Source organism: Lissotriton helveticus, chromosome 8, assembly GCF_964261635.1.
Source record: "Lissotriton helveticus chromosome 8, aLisHel1.1, whole genome shotgun sequence".
Classification (NCBI taxonomy): domain Eukaryota; kingdom Metazoa; phylum Chordata; class Amphibia; order Caudata; family Salamandridae; genus Lissotriton; species Lissotriton helveticus.
The window spans coordinates 852797129-852819022 of record NC_136069.1 but is presented as its reverse complement, the minus strand read 5'-3'; positions in this window follow the sequence as shown (position 1 = coordinate 852819022).

Sequence of the window (21894 nt, the reverse complement as noted above, 5' to 3'; positions counted from 1 at the left end):
AAGCGCGACGTATCGCGTTGCCGCGTAATGCGTCTTATGACGCGCCACGTTAGCGCACCTGAAAGTGCTCCGGAACGCGAACCGAGGCGCTAAGCGCAGCTCCCCGGAAGCGATCCGGGGCGCGGAGCGGGACGCGTAACGTAAGCATAACAGGTCATGTGACCTGTAAATAACACTTTTCATTGGTATAGAACTATTTTTTTCCCAAATGATGAAAACCCCTCCTTTTTTCCTCACTCTGACTTTCATCTTTGTGAGAGGAAGACCTACTTTCCATATTTTCTAAAATGGCAAGTGTTGTAGCTGCAGCTGCTGGAGCCAATCCACCACCACCACCACCACCAAAAAAGGATGGACCACCTCCTCAGGTCATCCTTAATCAAGAGGAGGAAGAAGAGGAAGGAGAGGAAGAGGAGCAAGAGAGGAGGCAGTTTTTGCCTGAAGAGCCAAGGAGGTCCCATGTGAAGGATAATTATATCTGGCAATTCTACACATTTCCCCAGGGCCAAAAAAAAGTAAATGCCCGCTACGTCACATGTCTGATCTGTGACAAAGTTCTGTCCAGAGAGACTGATAAAAAGTACAGCTTCGGGAATTACACCATGCATCGGCACATGGAGAGGTGGCACCCTATAAATTATAGTGCTGCACAGGTACGTGACCTACAGGAAAACCCCCCTCCTGTGGCCAGTACATCAACCGAACAGGCAGTGACGGGACCAGAGGCGAGGGAGACGGTCCCAAACATCCAGATGAACTTCGGGGACGTGAAGCAAGTCTGCATTTTTTGCGGCAAATTAATTTGCTATAGGGAGAGTAGCATAAATCTAATCAAGAGAGCTATTGAAAATCATAAATGTACAAAACGCCCCAGAAAGTAAATTATCTTTTTTTTTGTTGCTCCTGTTGAGCCCTTTATAATGAATGATTTTCGTTCCCCCTCCAAAAAAACAAAAAAATATAAAACCGTTCAAAAAATACAAAAAAAGTAAAAAAAATGTTCAGAAAAATAATAAAAAAAATATAAAACAACAAAAACAATAAAAAAGTTATTTTCAGAACTACCTCCCATCTATTAAAAATTGCTAGAATGTTTAGCACTCTGGCAACCTCTATTTCTTTTGATTCGCTTCCCGGTTCGCGTGCCGGTACGCGAACCGGAAGCGAAACAGAATTTTTTTTTTTTTTAAAAAGGAAGAGTGAGTATAAGGGAAGGAAACAGAGAGTAATGTTAAAAGAAAGACAGCTAGAGGGAGTGACACAGAGATACTGTTTAATAGATCTATTTACCAAAGAAAAGATGTAAGAGGGTATAATTGAGAAAAACAAAATAGATAAGGAAGTGAAAGAAAAAAAGGAGAGTAGAAGAATAATAAACAAGAGTTTCTTGGAGAGATGAGGGGAACAGAATTTTCATCCTGAATTTAAGACTATGTATTGGTACCTACTTATAAGTACCTAAATCTACCACAGACCCAAAAGCTCTTCTCAGAGCTACCCTAACTATGATCACTCTAAACAAATTTTAAATGTAACTTTTTTTTCAATAATTTTCATGATTTACGCTTTCCGGAGCGCTACCCGGTTCGCGCACCGGACGCTAACCGCGCAAAAATTTGAAAAAAAATGTGTTTTTTTTCTCGCATATATGGGCCTCCTCAGCCACCCTCAGAAAACCTAGGGGGTCAGGATACGTCTCCCGTGCCCCCTTATACCCATTTCCCACATTGTTTTTCCTCCATCTTGTGATTAAATTCAACCGAAACACAAGATGGCGGACTCCCGTTACGCTACCGGTTAGCTAACCGGGTAGCGCCTCTATCGCGAAAAAACAGAATTTTTTATTTTTTTTATTTTTTACCCCGCGGGACCCTTTAATAGCCCCCTCATCAATCCTAGGGGGTCAGGAGGGGTCTACCTTGCCCCCTTTCATTAATTTCCCCCTTCGTTTTTCTTCACCTCTTGTCTCTCGATCCTACCGAGAGACAAGATGGCGGCCGCTCCGGACTGTTTAGAATGTTGACAGACACCGGAGAGCCAATCAGCTTCGCTTCGCGAAGTTCCGTTACGCGTCAGGTACGCGAACCGGGGCGCTAACCGGAGCGCTGTTACAGATATATACATTTTTTGAACGTTAATTTATCAAAATCCACTGGAGCACATATATTGAGACCTAGCAAAGGCACATCGGGCAAACAATATCTACAATTTTGCCAAGTTTCATGGAAATCCATTCAGTCGTTCGAGCTAAAAGTGAGTCCAACCGCCCTATGGAAAATTGCATGGGAAAAACGCGTTTTGGGACCCCCCTTCTTTCTCGGACCCCCCTTGACGAAACCCCCCCAAGTTTTCAGGGGCTGCTCGGAAACAAAATGTTCCATTTTCCTGAAAATTTCAGCCAATTCCGTCCTCAAACGCAAAAGTTATTCAACATAGAATTTTCAAAAATCCGATAGGAAAAAAATCCTAACTATATATACCTACTGGCGACCGCCAGTAAGTAATATATATATATATATATATATATATATATATATATATATATATATATATATATATATATATTCACTGAAAAAACCATAGGTTATTGACCATATATAGTTAGGAATTAGCATTTAAAAAACCTTATTTTACTCACACAAAACCATTGAAATTCCATATATAGTTAGTTGTACTAACTATATATCGCGCACCCGCAATCCACTGCTGATCATGTCACATATTACATCATTCATGACATGGTCAGTGACATCACTGATGACCTCACTGATGACATCTCAAATGACATCACTGATGACATCACTGATGACATCTCAAATGACATCACTGATGACATCACTGATGACTACATCCAGTGGCTGTATGTTTCTGTAAAGTTAAAATATCTCTTACATATTGAAGAATGAGTGGATTTATAAGTGTCTGGATGAAGGATTTAGTAGGTGCATGACTGACTGTATGAGTGACTGATTAAATGTGTCTCACTGAGTGCATGGGTTAGTGACTAAACTGTCTTAATTTGTGCATCATTATGTCTGTTGTTCTGTAAACTGCTGCATGTGTTGATCAGTAGCTATATGATTAACTATATGGGTTATTGATTGGTTGCCCAAGCATTTTTATGGGAGACTGAGTGTGTGTGTGGGTGGCTGGGAGGTGTATGACTCTGTGCATAGATGTGTGAGCAGTTGATTCACTAGATGTATGGGTTCAAAAGTGCATGTGGAAACAGCTGTATGGGCGGTTGACTGTGTGCATGAGTGTATTGGTGAGTGAATGGCTATCTCAGTGCTACATGTCAAAGTAAGTACATATGTAAAATACAGTACATGTGAGAGTTGACATATATAAATAACTGTGCATAAGAGCCAGTGAATGTGTGAGTGGCTGTATGGATCATTGTGAACTTGTATCCAGGATTGTATAAGTGAGTAAATATGTTTTAGTATATGTTTGAATAAGTAAGGTGTGTATAACTGTATAGTTGAGGAAATGGAGGTGTGATTGATTCTTTGCATGACTGACTATGTGTGTGAGTAACTCCATGGATGAGTGACAGTCTGTGAGTGTCTGTTTATACTGAGTGTATCTAAGGTTATATAAGAGTCTGAAGAGGTTCATCATAATATCACATGAATGATGTCATCAGTGATGTGATCAGTAATGTCAAATGAGATGTCATCAGTGATGTCATTTGAGATGTCATTTGAGATGTCATCAGTGATGTCATCAGTGATGTCATTTGAGATGTCATCAGTGATGTCATCAGTGATGTCACTGACCATGTCATGAATGATGTAATATGTGACATGATCAGCAGTGGATTGCGGGTGCGCGATATATAGTTAGTACAACTAACTATATATGGAATTTCAATGGTTTTGTGTGAGTAAAATAAGGTTTTTTAAATGCTAATTCCTAACTATATATGGTCTATAACCTATGGTTTTTTCAGTGAATTTTCAAGGTTTTGTAAATGCTAATTCCTAACTATATATGGTCTATAACCTATGGTTTTTTCAGTGAATTTCATTGGTTTTTTAAAAGCTAATATATATAGCTATAAAATGTATTCTTCTTCTTTAAATCCAAAAATATATTTTATATGTTTATTAATAATTTTTTTTAAATATTTTTTTTGTTTCGCTCCCGGTCCGCGAACTGGGAAGCTTCCCGTTAGCTCAATTTGATTCCGCGACCCGGTTCGCGAACCAGTAAGAAATCAACATAGTGACGGTATCGCGTTGACGCGTAATGCGTCTTATGACGTACTGCGTTAGCGCACTCTGAAGTGCCCCGGGGCGCGGACCGAGGCGCGAAACGCAGCTCCCCGGAAGCGATCCGCGGCGCGAAAGCGCGACGTATCGCGTTGCCGCGAAATGCGTCTTGTGACGTATCGCGTTAGCGCACCCGGAAGTGTCCCGGGGCGCGGACCGAGGCGCGAAGCGGAGCGACCCGGAAGCTAACCGGGGAGCGTTCCGCAGCGCGTAACATGAGCGTGAGAGGTCATGTGACTTGTTAATAAAACTTTTCATTGGTTCATTTCACTTTTAGTTTCATAATGATGGAAGGCTAGGTCAGGTGACCTAAAAATAACACTTTTCATTGGTTGAGAAGTATTGTTTTTCCCAAATGATGAAAACCCCTCCTTCTTTCCTCACTCTGACTTTCATCATTGTGAGAGGAAGACCTATTTTGCTTGTTGGAAGACCTATTTTGCTTGTGTGAAAATGGCTTCATTGGTTGCTTCAGCTGGTGCACCCCCACCACCACCACCACCTCCTCATGGGAAGAGAGGACCACCTCCCCAGGTCCTTACCAACACTGAGGAGGAAGAGGAAGAAATGGATGAGGAGGGAGAAGAACCACAATTTTTAGAAGAGTTGCCCCGGGTTTCCAGAAAGAAAGCCAGTTTCATCTGGCAGTTTTTTTCAATGCCTCGTGGCCAAAAAAAGGTCAACGCAAGGTATGTCACCTGCCTGATATGCAAGGAACAATTGTCCAGAGGGACGGACAAAAAATATAGCTTTGGCAATCACACAATGCACAGGCACATGACGAGGAAACATCCCCTAAATTACAGCCGGGCGGAATTAAGGGATATGCACGACAATCCCAGACCAACTCCTGTGGCCAGACCAACAATACCGGTTTCTCTAACACCAGAAGAGGCACGGGAAACTGTGCCAAATATTCAACAACATTTTGGGCACATGATCCACTTATGTATGCACTGTCGTGCATTATTAGCTTGTGGCAACATGAGCATCAATGCACTGAACCTGGCGTATGAACACCATGATTGCCCTAACCGCCCCCAGTAATTTTTTTTTGCTCCTGTTGAGCCCTTTTCAACGCCTGTTTTTTGTTGTTTCCCCCCCCCAAAAAAAAACCAAAAAAAATATAAAATCGTTCAAAAAATACAAAAAAAACAAATAATGTTCAAAAAAAAAAAAAAATATATAAAACAACAAAAATATTTAAAAAAAAGTTCTTTTCAGAACTACCTTCCCTTTCCAAAAAAATTGCTAGAATGTTTAGCACTCTGGCAAGCTCTATTTCTTTTGGTTCGCTTTCGGGTTAGCTTCCCGGTACGCGGACCGGGAGCTAACCAACATTTTTTTTTTTTTTTTTAAAGTGTAAGTATAAGGAAAGGAAACAGAGAGTGATGTTAAAAGAAAGACAGCTATAGGGAGTAAAGAAGAGATACTGTTTAATAGATCTATTTACCGAAGAAAAGACAGAAGAGGGTATAATTGTGAAAAACAAAATAGATAACGAAGTGAAAGAAAAAAAAAAGAGAGTATAACATTAACAAAGAAGAGTTTCTTGGAGAATGTGAGTGAATGTTCAAAATAAGATTAAAACATGAGGAATAACAGAGAGAAAAAATAGAAAACAGAAAACAAAAAATTACAGAAAAAGATTAATTGAAACAGCAAAGAAATGTAATTAACATAGAGCCATATCATCAACATAGGCAATAAAAGTTTTGCAGCTTTTATTGGCAGAAATGTGTCGCTAAAGCTGCTTTTGTGGCAGAAAACTGCCACTAAAACCACTTTTGCATCAGTTTTCTGCCAATAAAAAGAGCAATAATTTTATTGGCTGTGTTCATACTATTCCCCTTAGTGTGCTTCAACTACACAGAGAAAGCATTATGAACAAGTAGTGATAGAGTGATCAGTCAAAGACACTAAGAGTAATAGAGACGCAGTGAGTGAACAAGAGTGAGGAACTATGAGAAGAGAGGGACTGAGAAAAAGAGTGGAAGGAGTTGAGTAAGTAGGTAATAGAGAAAGGAATGAAGGAAGTAGCAAAGGCAGGAAACTGAGGGTTAAAGAAATGAAGCAGTGGAACTAATAGTAGTTAAATGTGATAGAAATGTAACGAAAACAGTACAAAATATTTACCTTATAATTGTCGTTAAATTACTCACTTTTTGTTTTTATACTTTCAATCTGTGAAAGAGAGAACAAACATTTGAAAAATATTAAAAAATGTATTTAAAAATTAGAAAAGACAAGGGAAAAGATTGAAGGACAAACAGTTTTTCAACAACTTTGACACTTACAGAAGCTTCTGCTTCTCCAGGCCCCCTACACAGTCCTAAAGATATACATTTTAAACTAACAGTATCTTGATGCAGATGAAGTGAGGCCTATCTTAAAACATGGTGCATCTTTTGCATTGCTGTTGTTTCAGAAAAGTGTCGCAAGACACTAAAATTTTAAATAATTGCTTCAGGATGCCAATAAGATGTCTACTATCCAGAGGTTTGTTTCAGGTGAGGCCTACTCAGGGTTGCAGATGAGATTTACACTTGTTGAAGAGTACAGAGGAGATAATACATGTGAAGGTCTACCAATGAAGTGAGTCATGTCCACTGCACTCTTCAACAAAGTCCAAATCTCCTATGTTTCCCTGGACAGACCTAAACTTGATCTGCACAATGTGATTCATAATGATAGGAAACACAGGTGATGTAATTGAAATACGTGCAATTTATTTTGCTCATTTCACAATCACATCACTTGTGTTTCCTTTGCTTAGGTATCTCATTGTGCAGATGTAGTCTAGCATATGAAAGAATACGCAGAAGTGCAGCACTGCATGCAACAACTTTGACACTTACAGAAGCCTCACCTTCTCCATGCCTCCTACACAGTTCTACATATACATCATAAATGCAAACAGTACAGAATTAATTATACATGTTAAATGGTTTATTTTTGCTGTTCTCAGAATGTATCAAATTTCACTAAAAACAGTGACTTGAAGGTATTCATCATGTAACAGCGGGAAAAAAAAACACAATCAAAATGATTGTGTTTAAAAAACCCATACAACATCAGAAATCAAAATTCAGAACTCCTTAAAGTTAACTTACTTTCCATGACGTCCAAGGATGTCCTATGAACAGCTTACACTCTTTTGTGCTGTTATTACTTTCAGCCCGCCACTTTCTGAAAGAAAATCTCCATCGTTTTTAAAAACACGTTACATGCAATAAATGACTTCTTGCTCTCTACCACAATTTTCCACAAGGCCAAATCTGGTCAGAGCCATTTATAACTCTTGGATTTCTTGTAAGTCAATCCCGTCATTTGGCATTTCCGCAACTTTCAGAATTAAAATGTTGAAGATAATTTTCACAATCCTGGAATAGTAATATCTTCCCCTTCTTGCTCAGTCATGTTCTACATTTCCTATGACACTGATACTGCTTACTATGAAGCAGACTTACACTACCTCTATGACTACTACAATTATTTAATTCTCTACATCACTTTTAATCACAAAGCAATGTAAAACAGTAGACAGCATTGCAGACTTACATTCCCTCTACTCCATGTTTTGATTGGCTGCTTCAATTAGCTTATAAAAAGAAACAGTTTTTCTGAACTCATTGAAAGTGCACATATTTCTTCATGATGTCCAGTCCTATGGTTAGAAGTTATGTCTCTGAACTACACTTATCCTCAAGGCCAAATTGTGTAGGAGCCATTAGAACTTCTTGAAATTCCACAGAGCACATCCCGAGATTATTTCCCTAAAATGTTGGTTTTAAAAACACCAGGTAAGAGTTTTTAAGGTCATACGGCAATTTTTTTTTGAAAATTAAAACAGAATCATTGCAGAATGACCAGCCATTTCTACACTTTAAATAAGCTGTGTAATGTCCTGATGTTATTGGAGGGCCGTCATGATATATAATTGCTGCAGTTACAAAAGTCCTTCCTGATATTGACAACTGCGAAGCTACAAAATTTTTAATTAAAGTTGTCAATTTTGTTCCATCAGGCCTACATCGTTGGAACATTAAAATGACATACTGGCCATATGTTCGTATAAATAATGTGGACATCATTTCAGATTTACATTGGCTACACTCCATGTTGTGATCAGCTGCTTTTACTAGCTTATTAAAGGAGACTGATTTACTGTCTGGCAAAGTTAAATATATAAATCTTTCTGAGTCTACACTAGTAGTACTTGATACCATACAGTTCTCGCAGTCATGCTGCCATTGATAAGAAAGCCCAAACAGGTGATCTACATCTACACCTTCAGCATGCAATACATCAAGAATATACATTAAAAACTCCTGACAATCTTGCTGAATATTTTGAGAGAATTGTGTTTGGCCTGAACATCTGTCTAACAGATTTCGAATTTCAGACACACTTTCTATGTTTCTTCTATCAGTGCTACATTTCTCTAACACAGAATTTAACAAACTGCAAAATCTTTGATCAGAATTGACCACAATCTCTTCTTTTACATTTTTTAGAGAAAACAAAACATTAACCACTACATTAGCATAGCAGTTGACACCAGAACTGTTTTCAAACTGAAAACCAACAACATCTTCAACAGAATCCTTTTTGTTTCTGCTTGTAATTTTAGGTTCATTGACTTTTTGTCTTTTTGCTACAACCTCCCCAGTATTGTTCTCATTTCTTCGTTTCCGGCCTACCACACGTTTCTCAAACAAAGGATACTGAGGCAAATGTGGCGCATACTCTCTTCTTAACCTATTGTATTCCTTAACACAATCTAGATCCGCACAAATGTTTGTGACATCACACTCAATCAAGTACAATCCCGATAAAGTTCTAACTCGTGACAATGCCACATATGCCATACCCTCCTTGAACACAGAACTGCCAATATTCACCAATGCACTGTCTACACTTAAACCTTGCGATTTATGGATTGTCACCGCATATGCCAAGCAAACAGGAAACTGCTTACGGCGAACATATAAGTCTTTTACAAGCAAAAATCTAGCAGAACAACGAGCAATTAGCTGTACTTCCTCAATGCCATCAAATTTAATTTTTAAAAATTCAATTCCATCTCTATTTCTGTATTTCACAAAATCAACAACATTACCCATTGATCCATTTACCAGACCTCTTTCAACATGTAAATTCCTTCTTAAAATTATACGGCAGTTCAAGCACACATTCAGAGTCTTTTCAAAACCTGCAGTTTTAGATATACTCTTCTCTAATGAATCCAATTTTGTTTTCAGATTCTCAGACAAAATAATTGTTGATCCCATATGCTCTACTCTATCAATAGCTTCCAGTTTCACAATCTCTTGCTTTTCTAAATGCAACATTTTGTTGTTAAATTTGGCACATTCTGCAAGAGTTGGCATCAAACATATTCCAGATTTCTTCTCAGTAATTTTCTGAAAAATATTCTCAGGCACAACATCTTGTTCTGGATATAAATTTGACAGTAATCGTGCATGTAAAGCTTCTTTCCCATGCTCGGTCACTTTTCCAATTCTAACATCTTGTAGAATAGTCTTGTAAACTTCATCCTTCGCCTGACGCATATTTTCATGCAGTTCAGCATAATTGAAGTTTAACCATATATTGACGTTGCCAATGCTGCCTAGGCACTTCCTGGTATCTTCATGCGTGAGCATTTTGAACACAGGTTGCCCTTTCACTGGTGTCAGCTGCAGAAGATCTCCGAAAACAATGATGTGTTTGCCACCAAATAACACATCATACTGTGTTTTGAGAACTTCTTGCATCCTCAAATGCACAAAGGCAAGCATGACATTGGAAACCATGCTTACTTCGTCAATGATAAGAAGTTTCATTTTCCTCAAGATTCTTGAAACTTCAAAACAAGCATCTCCAGATAGCTTGTGATATTGTAATTTGTTGTCATGCTCCACTGGCAGCATCAGTAAACGATGTAAAGTAATCCCTTTAATATTATGTGCTGCCAGTCCAGTTGGAGCAGTGACAACACAAGACAGCGATGACTCTGTCCTTTCCTGCAAATAGCATTAAATTGCTTTAATGAGGAAACTTTTTCCAGTTCCCGCTTCTCCACTCACGTACAGTCGGACAGGCTTCAACGACGTACATGAGCACTCTTTCTTGTCATGACTTAATCCATGATCAATTTGCATGGTAACTTCGTCATATATTTTCCTCTGCTCAACGTTGAGTTGTCTTTCCAACTCTTCTAAGTTAACCGCATCCTCTTGAGCATGTGCCATGGCTCTTTCCACTTCATTCATAGCAGTGGCAGCTTCATTTTCGATAACAGGTCCTCCTAGTGGATCCTGACTCAATGAAGCAGAACTCTGACTGTCCTGAGAACTGTCTCTGGCAATCTCGGCTGCAATCGTTGCTTCCTGCTCAATTTCCGCATTCAACATTTCTACATATTTGGGAAAAGCAGGACATTCTATGGTCTCCTTGGCGGCATTGAAAGAGTCTTCGTAACAGAGGAAATCTCCAAGCAGTTCCTCTTCTGCACGCCAAGGCTTGAAAAGTTGCAAAAGTGCTAAATAGAAAAACTCCTTTTTTTCAGGAGCTTCGCCACTCAATTTTCGATGGTTTACCAAGTGGCATTTTCTTTGCTTGACCAGACATCCCTCACTTCCTATTACAGCATACACTCCTTTCTCAGTATCTTCTTTGATGTTCCTCTTGAATATGTAATTTTGAAGAACCTCATACAGACAAACATTGTCGAGGTGAATGCTTCGATTTGGATAATATGTATCCAACATGTTTGTCTTCAAAATGTCGGTACTGTTTGGCTCCTTTTCCGCCAAATACTCAATTTCCCGCACAGGTTTGAGAACTCGATTACGCGTTGCAGCAAGACCAAGACTCGCCCAAATGATACTCCTGGACTTGGCATAGAGACTTGCTGAAGACAACCGGTCAGAACATTCGTACGCTCCGATTTCTCGATGCGACAACATCTTCAGACTGAAACTGTACAACTTCTTGCTGAGGCTCTTTTCATGGGAAATGTCCTCCCACATATCCTTCAATTCTGTCTTCTCTTTTTTGGTGATGTAAGACGTCACATACCGAGCCACAGCCATACAGTTATCAGCCACAAACTGTATATCCATGTTAGCATTCCACATGGACAAAATCACCGGGTTGTAGTCGTTGATGTACTTGGACTCTTCGTTCCTCTTCAAATTGTAAGTGTTTTTAGGTGATTTCTTCATGTCATTGTGTCGCAGCGAAGACATCAAACTGTTTACTCTTCCTTTAGAAATCACCGGTCGTGGAAAGCCGAAACGACATTTAGTGTAGAACTTGTCCTTGTTTCGGAATTTACGATGGCAGTACTTTCCACATCGATGGCTTTGGAAACGCAGAACTTTTTCTCTTAGGCTTTTCTTCTCCTTTGCGTTTGGAACAGCACACGTAGAATACTGTTGGATGAAACTCATCACTGAGTCTTCTGGATCCGTTCCAAATTTAGGTGCATCCTTGATCCACAGCAACATATGTATATGAGGAGCACCTCTTGCTTGGTACTCCTTTCTCCAGAAGAAATCCAACACCTCTCCAAGAGGTGGATTCTTCTTATTCATGATGAAAGACATCATAGCTTCAAATCTATGATTGAAGTACCTACATACATTGACTGGATCCAAAGAGCACAGTTCTCCGGGTGTCTTGAATTCGATGTTATCTACGTTAGCATTTGCCTCTCGTAGAAATTCAAGTAAGTCTTCCCAGCCATACTCGGCACAGCTCAAAGTGAGGAACCATGTGGGAGTACCTAAGTTCCTCAGCATACATTTTAAATCACCATGACGACGGTACCAGTACTCATTAGTACCACGCTGACACGCCATGAGATTAATTAGGTGAGAATCCAAAATACTGTCTTGGACATTGACTTTATCCATAAAGTCACTTGCCGAGATATTTTGCATGTGTATACCACTTTTCAAGATGTGGTTCACTGCATATGACAGTCCAGACAGATCGCTTTCAAACAGGAGATGAAACAAATAAGGAATGCATTGTCGAAACCTAGCATCTCCTGCATACAATCGCAAAGTCCGGTATTCAGAAGCAGGAATTTGATGAGGTCGCTCATCATATCTTCCTCCCTGACCTGTTGGAAAAAGCTGTGGGAAACACCGAGCTTCCAAACTTTCCTCCCAAACACTAATGGGACTCCCTTTGGCTTGTTTCATTTGAAACAACTCAATAGCATTCCCCATGACTTCCTTGGAATGCAAAGGATGAACACTATAATGTTCATATATTTCTTCACTAGTAGAGGGTTCTACTTTCTCAATTTGACCAGCACACAAATCGCTATCCTCTTCCTCACTTACTTCCTCTTCTGCAACATATACATTCTTATAGTATTTATTATTTTTTTTCAAATACAATGTTGCCTTTTTAACTTTCCTAACATCTACTAAATCTTGCCATATTTTCTTATTCTTTGTCGGAACCCCATTAACTAAGATAACCAGAGGTTCCTCTTCCACTTTTTCTACTCCAATTGTGTTAATGTTTTTCTTCAAATCTAGAGGCAAATAAACAACTCTTCCCTTTAATCCTCTCTGTAAATCTGATGGCGGCAATTTCCCTGTCTTTGGCTCCATTCTTACAATTGCCTGAAAGGGATGGATACTTTGAATCAAAATAGATTCATAAGTATTTAAATCCTTCAATTCAGAAGGAATCTCAACCAATTCCAGATTATTATGAACTGCTCTAGAAGGCATCTGGTTTTGATTTAATTTGCAACAACAATAACTACACACACGTTGATCCAATCCCAAATCAAAACAATTTTCTACCATCAAGTATGTTGCGAAATCCTTCCATTCACTATTATTTTCCCTTTCACTTTTTGCATATAAATCCACTAACTTAGTCTGATTCTTATAATAAGTGCGTCGACAACACACACAAGTGAAATTAGGCCTCTCACTTGATTTCACCTCAAACGTCACAATTTCCCTCTGGAAATTATCTGTACTGGAAACCTGTACACTATCTTCCACATGACCCTCTTCTTCTTGCTCAATTTCAACATTCTCCTCTTTACTTCCAAAGTAACAAAACTCAATTTCTTCACATATATTCTTCACATCTATTTCAGAACCATGCAAAAGAGCAGCGCATAATTTTTTAAGCATAATTGCTGGACTCTTAGCATAATACAACATTCTAACTAATTTCCTCACTTTGTTATGATGCACTGCTAGCATCCTGAAATGATGAAAAACACTCTGGCATACTCTCCTGGAAAGACAAGCCAGTGAATGACCATGCAAACCTGTCACTTCTCTTACTCTGCAAGGATCTAATTCTTGCAACAACCTTATTTTCTGCTTCAAACTTTTCTTATTAAATGACCGTACAAAATCACAAAGCAAATTGATGGAATCCTGTCGCACACTGCAAATACTACTACACTTCCAGGTGTACACAGGACCCTTAGCACGTCTTCCTAAAACCTCATTACCTAACACCTCTTCTGCCTCTGTTGTCACAAGTTTTTCTTTTTCAACTGGACAACCATCTTTCACTTCATAAGCACGACCACTGGTGTCAACTGCATGCACCAAATCATTATCCTGGAAATAACTCTCCTCATTAAAAAATGCCTCACAGCTTGAACTATGCATCCATTCTCCAGAAAAAACTTCACAAAAATTACTACGATTAACTATTCTCTTCCATCTACTATTTCTTTTGAAATCATAAATTGCCTTGTTTAGCTTCCTAATTCTATTGATTATCAAAATAAATAACTTACGTTTAATTTCAAATGCCTGATCAATAACTTTCTCAACTTTTTTTTTTCTCTTATAAAAAACCAGTTTCTGTTGACGTTTCTTAATATTTTTTAACAAATTGCCAATTATCCTGTTGCGGAACATTCGTTTACGAATCTCCCTAAACTGTTGTTTCCTTCTACTATCATGCACAGAGTTATCTCTTGCTCTAGCAGTAACATTTTTCATTGGTCTTTCCTTTCCATTTGATTTCCTTCTCGTTTTATGGACTGAAACATTTTCTGTAGTAATATTTTTTTTACTACACATATTTCTTATGAATTGTTTTGTGCTCTTACCCGGTGCTTTCTTCGTGACTTGACAAATCTTTTTGTTAGAGGACTGCTGCTTATTTTTTTTCACCTGCTGTCTTTGACGTTTTGCAGCCTTTCTCTGTCTTTCTATTGTAGGCATGGTGAAATCTTGAAATAATCTGCAGTTGAATCTGTGGTAAAATATATTAAAAATTTTTATTAACCATTATTACCAAACAGTAAAACAATAACAGTGATCTTCAAAATATTTTGCATTTCCTAAATAGCGAATTTTAAGGAATAAATAGCGATTCTTTACCATTCCTAATTTGCAATGACCAAATTGCTAATTGCAAGTTACCCATTCATTTCCATGGGCTAGGAGGCTCATAGGAATGAAGGTTTAATTTGCGATTAGCAATTTGCTCATCACAAATTAGGAATTTTTCCAAGGGTGCAGGGGTGTCTCAAGAACACCCTGCTGCACCCCTGAAAAAGAAATTTGGGGGCATATGGCACACATACATGCCCTAAGGGCATGTGTTGGCGTCATATGGGACCTTTTGTTTTTTTTAAAAAAAGCTTTTTGAAAAGAATTCACAAATTACCACCAATTTACCACAATAGTTTCCAAATCCTTAATGTCATTTTTACATATTTTTTGTTTGATACATTGCATTTAAGTAGTCACAAAATTTGCAAATCCTTCAGTGCAATTGCAAAATAAGGAATAGCAAAATTTGCTACTCCTTATTTTGCATCAAACTTGTTTGATACATACCATTTGTCTAATTTACATTTGCAAAGGCCGAAATTTGTAGAATTTTGATCTTTGCGAATGCTAATTAGCTTGATACATATGGCCCCAAGTGAGGCCTGTCTTGCGACATGGTGCATCTTTTGCATCACTGCTGCATTGGTTTCATGTGGTACGTTTTTTTTACACCATGACACATCTGCCTAAATGCATCAATTTGTAATTTTGTCGCCTCATAGCAAATCTTTTGCACCGCCGCTGCATCATAAAAGTGACGCACAGTGGCACAAAAGAGGCATACACCTATCATAAATCTGTCCCTAGCATTTTAAATGATTAATCCAGGATGACGATAAGGTGTGGCCTATCCAGAGGTTTGTTTAAGGTGAGGCCTACTCAGGATTGCAGATTAAAGTTACGCTTGATGAAGAATACAGAGGAGATAATACATGTAAAGGCCTACCAATGAAGTAAGTAATGTCCACTTTATTGCGCCAGTCATCATAAATGTATCCCTAAGCTTCTTATCTTGTTACAGATGAACCACCATATGTACCATCAAACTATTTTTCATTTCCTAAATAGCAAATTTTAAGCAATAAATAGCAATTCTTTACCATTCCTAATTTGCAATGAGCAAATTGCTAATTGCAAATTACCCATTCATTTCCATGGCCTAGGAGGCTCATAGGAATGAAGGTTGCAATTTGCGATTAGCAATTAGCTCATCACAAAATAGGAATTTTTTCAAGCGTGCAGGGGTATCTCAAGAACACCCTGCTGCACCCCTGAAAAAGAAATTTGGGGGCATATGGCACACATACATGCCCTAAGGGCATGTATGGGCGTCATATGGTACCTTTTGTTTTTTAGAAAAAAATGCTTTTTGAAAAGAATTCGCAAATTACCACAAAGTAGAAGTTGGTGGTAGTTTCCAAATCCTTAATATCATTTTTTACATATTTTTTGTTTGATACATTGCATTTAAGGAATCGCAAAATTTGCAAATCCTTCAGTGCAATTGCAAAATAAGGAATAGCAAATTTTGAATTAAGGACATTTTAAGTCATTTCCACATGTGCAGTGTTTTCAAATTATGATTTGAAAATCGTTTTTGGGGAAAAGAAATGGTTTGCAAATTTATGACAAGGACATAATGGTGTATGCTTCTCTATAAGGCATTTCAGTGTCTCTGATGTCATTTTTCCCATATTACATTATAAGACCTTTCCCCATGGAGCACATTCCTTGTAAATATGCTCCCACCTGTGCATGGCGAATTTAGATTTTGACTGTTTGAGTCACATAGCCATGTTAAAAGTGACCCAAAAAAATTGCAAACGTTTTAAAAAAACACATTCATGTGTCTTAAGGACATTTTAAGTCATTTCCCCATGGACAGGGTTTTCTAAGTGGCGCAAAAGAGGCATACACCTATCATAAATCTGTCCCTAGCATTTTAAATGATTAATTCAGGATGACAATAAGATGTGGCCTATCCAGAGGTTTGTTTAAGGTGAGGCCTACTCAGGATTGCAGATTAAAGTTACGCTTGATGAAGAATACAGAGGAGATAATACATGTAAAGCTCTACCAATGAAGTAAGTGATGTCCACTTCATTGCGCCAGTCATCATAAATGTATCCCTAAGCTTCTTATCTTGTTAGACATCAACCGCCATATGTATCATATAACTATTTTCCATTTCCAAAATAGCTAATTTTAAGGAATAAATAGCGATTCTTTACCATTCCAAATTTGCGATGAGCAAATTGCTAATTGCAAATTACCCATTCATTTCCATGGGCTAGGACGCTCATAGGAATGTAGGTTGCAATTTGCGATTAGCAATTAGCTCATCACAAAATAGGAATTTTTCCAAAGGTGCAGGGGTGTCTCAATAACACCCTGCTGCACCGCTGAAAAAGAAATTTGGGGGCATATGGCGCACATAAATTTTAACAACATTCCTTTACCTCAAAAACGATTTTCAAATCATAATTTCAAAACACTGCACATGGGAAAATTACTTAAAATGTCCTTAAGACACATAAAAGCGTTTTTTGATTGCCTTTGCAGCATGTTTGTATCACTTTTAACATGGCTATGTAACATAAACATTCAAAATCAAAATTTGCCATGCACAGATGGGAGCATATTTACAAGCAATTTGCGCCACAGAGAAAGGTCTTACATTAAAATGGGAATAATACCATCAGGGACAGTCAATTGCCTTATAAAGAAGCATACACCATTATGTCCTTCTCATAAATTTAAAAACAATTCATTTTCCCCAAAAACGATTTTCAAATCATAATTTCAAAACACTGCACATGGGAAAATTACTTAAAATGTCCTTAAGACACATGAAAGCGTTTTTTGATTACCTTTCCAGCATGGTTGGGTCACTTTTAACATGGCTATGTAACACAAACATTTAAAATCTAAATTTACCATGCACAGGTGGGAGCATATTTACAAGCAATTTGCGCCACAGAGAAAGGTCTTACATTAAAATGGGAAAAATAACATCAGGGACAGTCAATTGCCTTATAAAGAAGCATACACCATTATGTCCTTGTCATAAATTTAAAAACAATTCCTTTTCCCCAAAAACGATTTTCAAATCATAATTTCAAAACACTGCACATGGGAAAATGACTTAAAATGTCCTTAAGACACATGAAAGCGTTTTTTGATTGCCTTTGCAGCATGTTTGTATCACTTTTAACATGGCTATGTAACACAAACATTCAAAATCTAAATTTTCCATGCACAGGTGGGAGCATATTTACAAGCAATTTGCGCCACATAATTCATAATTTTCTCCTTAAAGCACACTATTCTCTATCTAAATTAAAGAAATATTTTCTCACCTTAGCAAATACTTTGAGTTTGAAAACAGTCTCAGAAACACACCAATTTGTCTTCAGCAGAGCAAAAGGTATGCACTCCAGAGTCTGCAGCTATCAAAAGCACAGAAATGCTGTAATTCTTCACACATATCTCTCATGTCACCCAATCAAAAGTCTTCCCTCACTTTTTTTCAAATGAAAACCCATCCCCCCTCTGCCATTTCTGCCTTATCTGCATGGCAACCACCTCTTGGAAGACCTCTGTTGTTTGCAAGTTCACACAACAATGTTGCAATTGAACTCTGAACTCTCAGTGCACCTGCATATCCAGTGCATTCTTTCATTTAATGATTTTTTATTGACCACTCAAAATACATCTTTCAAAGAACACATCTGTGCACCCTAACTTTCTGTTTTCAGCAATCAAAATCCACCAATCACTGTTACTGCTTCATGAACACAGAAACTCCACAGTTTTTTTTTCATTTTACACTCTCATTTTTTCAACTGCCATTTCATTGCCACACTTCATCTGACTGCAGGAGAACCTTCTCTCACCATGTTTTCTGTCTGGATTGTTGGACATAGTTATATTCACTGGGCTCAAAGGTACGTTGAAAACAGGAATTTACCTAACCTCAATTTACAAGATGTGGAAATTAAGTGGTTTGGCCACAGAGGATTAAAATGTCACCAATTGATACCATTTGTGAAAACCTTTATGCATTTGCCCAAACCTGACCTGTTAATTGTGCACTGTGGAGGTAATGACTTGGGCACTTTGACTGTTGTAGGTCTGGAAATGCTTTTAAAGGACACCTTTGAGCAATTAATGGCACTTTTTCCTCAGACTGCCTTGGTATATTCAAATATATGCCAAAGACAGAAATGGAGGTGGTCCAAGCAATTTTGTCCACAAATTGAGAAGTCGAGGAAGCATGTAAACAAATCTGTTTCAGCTTACATGAGAGACCATGGAATGGGCTCCCTGTACAACAATAACTTGCGTTACTACATGCAAGATATCTACAGAGGAGATGGAGTTCACTTCTCAGATGAGGGCAACAGAATTTTCACTCTGAATTTAAGAATGTGCATTGGTACCTACTTATAAGTACCTAAATGTATCATAAACCCAAAAGCTCTTCTCAGAGCTACCCTACATCTAATCACTCACAATTATTATTTTACTCTAACATTTTTCACTAATTTTCAACAAAGTACGCTCCCTGGGGCGCTACCCGGTACGCGAACCGGGAGCTAACCTCGCGAAATTTTAAAAAAAAATGTTTTTTTTTCGCACATATAAGCCTCCTCAGCCACCCTCACAAAACCTAGGGGGTCAAGATAACTCTACCGTGCCCCCTTCTACCCATTCTGAACATTATTTGCCCTCCATCTTGTATCTTAATTCGACCGAAACACAAAATGGTGGACTCCCGGAACGCTTAAGGTCCGCGAACCGAGGCGCTCAACGGTTCGCGTACCGGGTCGCTCCCTGGGAAGCGCACCATCAAAAAAGGTGGGAAAGTAGTTCACAGAAAAGTCACTGGAGACAATTTCACCAAATATAGATTAGCTCATACTACATACAAATCCCTACCATTTTCACAAATTTGATTGGAATTCCATTTAGTCATTTAGCCTGTAGACCTCTCTAAATACCCTGAGGTAAATTACTTCACAAAACACATCTGAAGTGTTGGAATTGACAACCAATGAAAATGTTACTTTCATTTTCTACTTTTTTTACCTGACATTTCATTGGTTATGTACCTGAATATATATAAAGGAAGAGAGAGAAACACAGCAATTTTGACTACTACTTCCTGAACTACATTGCAAGATCATTTTCACTCACAACTTAAACTTGTTTTTAGAAGGTGAGATATTATTTTATAAATTTGAAAACATTTTCAGATAGTTATATACCATCCCTCTGTAAGAGTTAGACATTGAGAAAGGCTTCTTTATTTTAATTATGGATTGATTTAGGTTTCTGTGGTATAATTATGAATTTACTTAGGCTTCTTCACAGGCACTTTTTAATAGTACTACTTCACGCCTGAAACCATACAGTGCCCATAGATTACTTCTCTGTTATAAACTCACAAGTACCTGTCTGAACTTAAACCCAACAGTGCCCTATCTCTACTGATATATTTATTTTTTATGCAAATTACAGCAATAAAATGGAAGGTGAGCAGAATGTTTCCTTCGAAATTGTTCTGGAGAACAACACAGAAAAAGATATTGAGGACAATGATGACTCAGATTTCATGGATGAATCACGGGACCATGAATTAGTTCAATGTGTAGAATCTGTGGATCATTTACTTCATTATGATGACGGTCAAATGTGGGAACTTATGTTCACTCAACAAGAGGACATACCGGACAGTCAAATGCTAGACGTTCTATTAAATTTTGAAAAACAATCCGAAAAATAAAATTGTATGTAATATTAAAAAATTGTTTGAGTCTTTAATCATTTTTATATGTAATTCATAAACTAGTTAAATGTTAGAAATGTTATTACATTTTCAAACACAATCACAATAATAAATATTTGCTTAAAAAATAAAAAAAATTAAAAATAATCAACAAAACCAACAATCAATTAACATACTGCATTTGAAAAGTCTCTCATTCATTTTTCATTGCAGTACGCTGCCCAGAACGCTTCCCGGTTCGCGGACCGGGCGCTACCCACGAAAAAAACCAAAAAAAAAAAATTGTTTTTTTTGCCCCGCGGGGCCCTTTTAAAGCCTCCACATTAAACCTAGGGGGTCAGGGAGGATCTACTATGCCCCCTTATGATCATTTCCCCCTTTGTTTTGGCCTCCTCTTGTCTCTCAATCCTACCGAGAGACAAGATGGCGGCCGCTCCGGACTGTTTAGAATGTTGACAGACACCGGAGAGCCAATCAGCTTCGCTACGCGAAGTTCTGGTACGCGCCCCGGTCCGCGAACCGGGGAGCTGCCCGGTCCGCTGTTACAGATATATATCTTTTTTTAAACGTTAATTTCTCAAAATCCACTGGAGCACATATATTGAGACCTACAAAAGGCACATCGGGCTACCAGTCCCTACAATTTTGCCAAGTTTCGTGCAAATCCATTCAGCCGTTCGGGCTAAAAGTGAGGCCAACCGCCCTATGGAAAACTCAATGTTAAAAACACGTTTTGGGACCCCCCTTTTTTCTCGGCCCCCCCTTGACGAAACCCCCCCCAATTTTCAGGGGCTGCTCAGAAACAAAATGTTCCATTTTCCAGAAAATTTCAGCCAATTCCGTCCACAAACGCCAAAGTTATTAGACATAGAATTTTCAAAAATCCCATAGGGAAAAAATCCTAACTATATATACCTACTGGCGACCGCCAGTAGGTAATATATATATATATATATTAGCCCCCGGGGGCCAAGTTCCAGGAGCAATGTAGTTTATTATAGTGGGGGGCCCAGAGGGGCTCCCCAGCCCCGGGGACCACCACCCTGGGCTTTTTTTAAATATATGTGTGGGGGTGGCTCACATCCCCCCAGAAGTAAATGTAAATGTATATGTGTGGGGGGGCTCTTAGGCCCTCCCCAGCCCCGGGCACCACCCTCCCTGGGGCTTTTATACATTAATTGCGGGGGCTCTGAGGTCCCTTCAGCCCCGGGGACCACCACCCCCCAGGGCCGGCTCCTGCAGTGTCCCGGGGTGCCCACCCCGGGACACTGCCGTTTGCAATGACAGGGTGGGAGCCTGGCGGCTCCCACCCTGTCATTGCAAACTGCTTTCCTGTTAGGAAGAGAGAGCAGGTTAAACTGCTCTCTCTTCTAAATAGGAAAGCAGATTGCTTTTCGTAAGGGGGAGCAGCATGTTAGCTGCTCTCCCTGAGGAAAAGCAATGCCGGCTCACGAAGGACGCGGGGACCCGGTTGAGA